This window comes from Antechinus flavipes, chromosome 4, assembly GCF_016432865.1.
Source record: "Antechinus flavipes isolate AdamAnt ecotype Samford, QLD, Australia chromosome 4, AdamAnt_v2, whole genome shotgun sequence".
Taxonomy (NCBI): domain Eukaryota; kingdom Metazoa; phylum Chordata; class Mammalia; order Dasyuromorphia; family Dasyuridae; genus Antechinus; species Antechinus flavipes.
The window spans coordinates 163,623,839-163,627,153 of NC_067401.1; the positions used below are offsets into that span (position 1 = coordinate 163,623,839).

Below are 3,315 nucleotides of genomic sequence, written 5' to 3' on the forward strand. Positions count from 1 at the left end.
GAGAAGCTGGATAATCCGGACTCCAGAATCCACGATACATCTGTGGCAAGCCGCATGGCAGGCAGCTTGCCTGCCTCCTTCACTTCTCTCCCTAAAGATCAAGAACTTTGGGATCCTGATTCTGACTGATCCTGAGCCTCCAGGGAGCTAGCCCAGAATTATACACCACTCCCAGTTTATTGTTTCCTTTCTAATCTCTTCTGCATTGGTTTTGTTGTACAAAAAGCTTTGTAACTTGACACAATCAAAATTATCAAATTTTCACTACATAATGTACTCTAGTTCTTCTTTGCCCACAAATTCCTTTCTTCTCTACAGATCTGAGAGGCAGTCTATTTTTCATTCTTCGATTTTGCTTATAGTGAAGAAGGGACCCCCAAACTCTAAAATCTTCAACTCTGCCTCAGTGAGGGACCCCACCTGGAGGGAAACAAGATAAACAGCTTCATTCTCTTATCTAGGTGGGGTTGGTCCTGTGCTAAAAGAATTCCAACCCTATTCAATTAAAGATCTTCTATTCAATTCAACTCCACCCACCAGCTTCATTGGAAGGGGGAGCAGACCTCCCTTGCAGCCAAAGACCTCCTTATAAAAATGGCAATTAAAAACTCATTTCTTTGCAGAGGTTCTAAACATGCCATGCTATGCCATACCATGCCAAGGAAGCCTCTGCTCATTGGATAATATTCCTTTCCAGTGCTACCCTCTCTTTATCCTCACCTATTTCCCTAATGAGACTTTATGCCTCTCTGTCAGGATTTCTAACCTTACTTCCCAATCCCTATAATAAATCTATTTTATCAATCTAGGCTTTGGGGGTTTGTAAATTCCTTTACAGAGAATCTCTGCGTCTCCAGAAGGGGGTTCCCCAAAACTCCCTACCCTTGTGCCGAAGCCCAAAGAGGTGTAGGGGAGCCAAACCTCTCCATTCGGTTCCCTAAACCCGGAACCTGCCACTAGACCTTACCATTTAACTCCCAGACCACCAAAGCCCTAATCTCATTTTGGTTCCCTAAATCTAGACCTTACCATTTGGGTCTCTACAAAAGGGAACCCCAAAACCGAAACATCATATTTTTGGTTCCCTAACCGGGAACCCCGAAAACTAGATTACATCATCAATAGTATCACACTTTATGTCTAAATCATGAAGTTTTGGTATTCACAAGTGGCATGGTTGTTGATTCCTAAGCAGGGGATAGTCTACCACGAACTCCTAGGAGCATAATCCTTTTTGAGGTCACTTGTGCTGCTACTGACTACCAATTACGTCAACAAACAATTTTTAACTTTTTTTTTTTTTAAGTTTTGAGTTCCAAATTCTATTCTTCCCTCCTCTCTCTTCTTCTGACATGGCAAACAATCTGGTCTAGGGTGTACACGTACAATAATGTGAAAGAAACATTTCCACGTTCTGGAAGACAACTTGAAATCCTCAATTCTTCCCTCCTCTCCCCCTCCCCCCCCCAAAAAAAAAAACCCGCCTGATACTCTACCTAGTTTTGTTTGTTTGTTTGTTTGTTTTTTTGTCTTTAGCTTTGTGATGAAATTTGGTACCCATGGTGATTCTGAGCAGTCAAAGTTTTGGTTTCGAACTAAATGTAATTTTTTTTTCAATGAACGAAAAATGTATTTCTCCCCCTCCCATCCCCCCCTTTACTACCATAAAATAAAAACCGTCGGAATTCGTACCAGTAGACAGCCAAAACCAGGCAAAAACCTGCAGTCCCCAGGAATCTCGTTTGGTCCCTGTGCTGATCAGAATTTTTAATGTACACGTAGTAGTGACGGATTTCTAGTCCGTGGGTCAGTTTCTTAGGAAGCTACGATTGTTGCGCGTGGTTGTGAGGGAATGGGGTGGGGAAGAGTCAGCTTGTGTTTTGTTTTCTTCCCCTCGGAGAAAAGTTAAGGTTTCTTTCACTCCTTGCCCTAACTTAAGAGTGTTTGTGACTGCTCCCGATTAAGTAAAGAGGTTGGCTTTTTGTGGACATGACATACCAGCTGCTCGGAAAACTCACCCTGGGCTTACACTTGGGAAATAGCTCTTCCACTTGCAAAAACAGCTTAACCTTTGGACTTCCTTTCTCCACATGAAGATACTCCCCGAAGGGAAATGCACCGTTCCCAGCAGTACTGCAATATTCGATCGATGCATGGAGTAGACGCAGCAAGCTTCTATTCCATCTCCCAAGGTCAAAAAACCATTTAATATATTGTCCTCAGATAGAGGACGTATCAGTTATTGAACTGATAAGAACAGATCCTACACTTGATCTTCGCCAAAAGGCCGAGAAGCGATAACCACGCTTTGACAATGTCACACTCTGGGGCAGTTAGATGCAAAATAGATAAAGCACTGGCCTTGTAATCGGGAAGAGTTCAAATTCAGCAGCTTCAGACGTTTCACACTTCTCAGCTGTGTGACCTTGGGCAAGCCACTTAACCCCAAATGTCTTTAAAAAAAAAAAAAAAAGAGGAGAATGTCACTCATTGCCTCAAGTGTCTACTTCCACAGAGAAAGATTTTTTCCGTAAAGGGGCAGAATCCTCCTGTCCAGTAGTGATCATTTATCCTTGACAGACCCTTTATCATATGCTGTGTGCATCCTGAGTTTCAGCAGCTGACACAATACTCTGCTACAAGCTCTTCCTTTGGTCATTGGCAACACAGGAGAAAACAATCAGAGATGCAAATTCATCTGATCCAACCTCATAACCAGCTTCACTAGAGCTACCCAGTTTTTTTGCTCTCCTTGATATCTGATATCACAGTCAACTGGTGAATATAAAAACCAATTCAGAAACCTGCTTATGAAGGAGATGTCACCAATTTTATTTCTTTTTGCTTATTTGTTTTATATGGTATTTTTTTTTCCAATTACATATAAAGACAAATGTTTTAACCTTCATTTGTCTAATAAGATTTTGAGTTCCACACTTTTCCCGCTTTTCTCGCTTCTCCCTAAGATGATAAACAATTTGAGATAGGTTATATATAAGCAACCACATAAAACATATGTTCATATTAGGAGAGACAGAACAAAAGGGAAAAGCACTATAAAACAATAAATAAAATGAAAATGGTTTGCTTCCATCTCCATTCAGACTGCATCAGTTCTTTTTCTGGGATGTCCTTTTTCTATCATGAATCCTTTGAAATTGTCTGTGATCACTATCATGGCTGCTTATAGAACAACATGACTGGGTAGGATGTTCTTCTGTTTACTTCACTCAGCAGCAGTTCATGTAAGTTTAGGTTTTTCTGAAATGTGCCTGCTTGACATTTCATAGAGTACAATCGTTTTCTAATGTCCAC

The 3,315-nt window shown here is 41.1% G+C and overlaps 1 non-coding gene across 1 annotated transcript; it reads right to left on the reverse strand.

Annotated features, from left to right (window-relative positions):
• Positions 1–2,108: 2,108 nt before the first annotated feature.
• Positions 2,109–2,299, reverse strand: LOC127563694 (U2 spliceosomal RNA). The gene has a single exon (XR_007954129.1). It is a non-coding gene; the product is annotated as a U2 spliceosomal RNA (small nuclear RNA).
• Between the last annotated feature and the right edge of the window lie 1,016 nt (positions 2,300–3,315).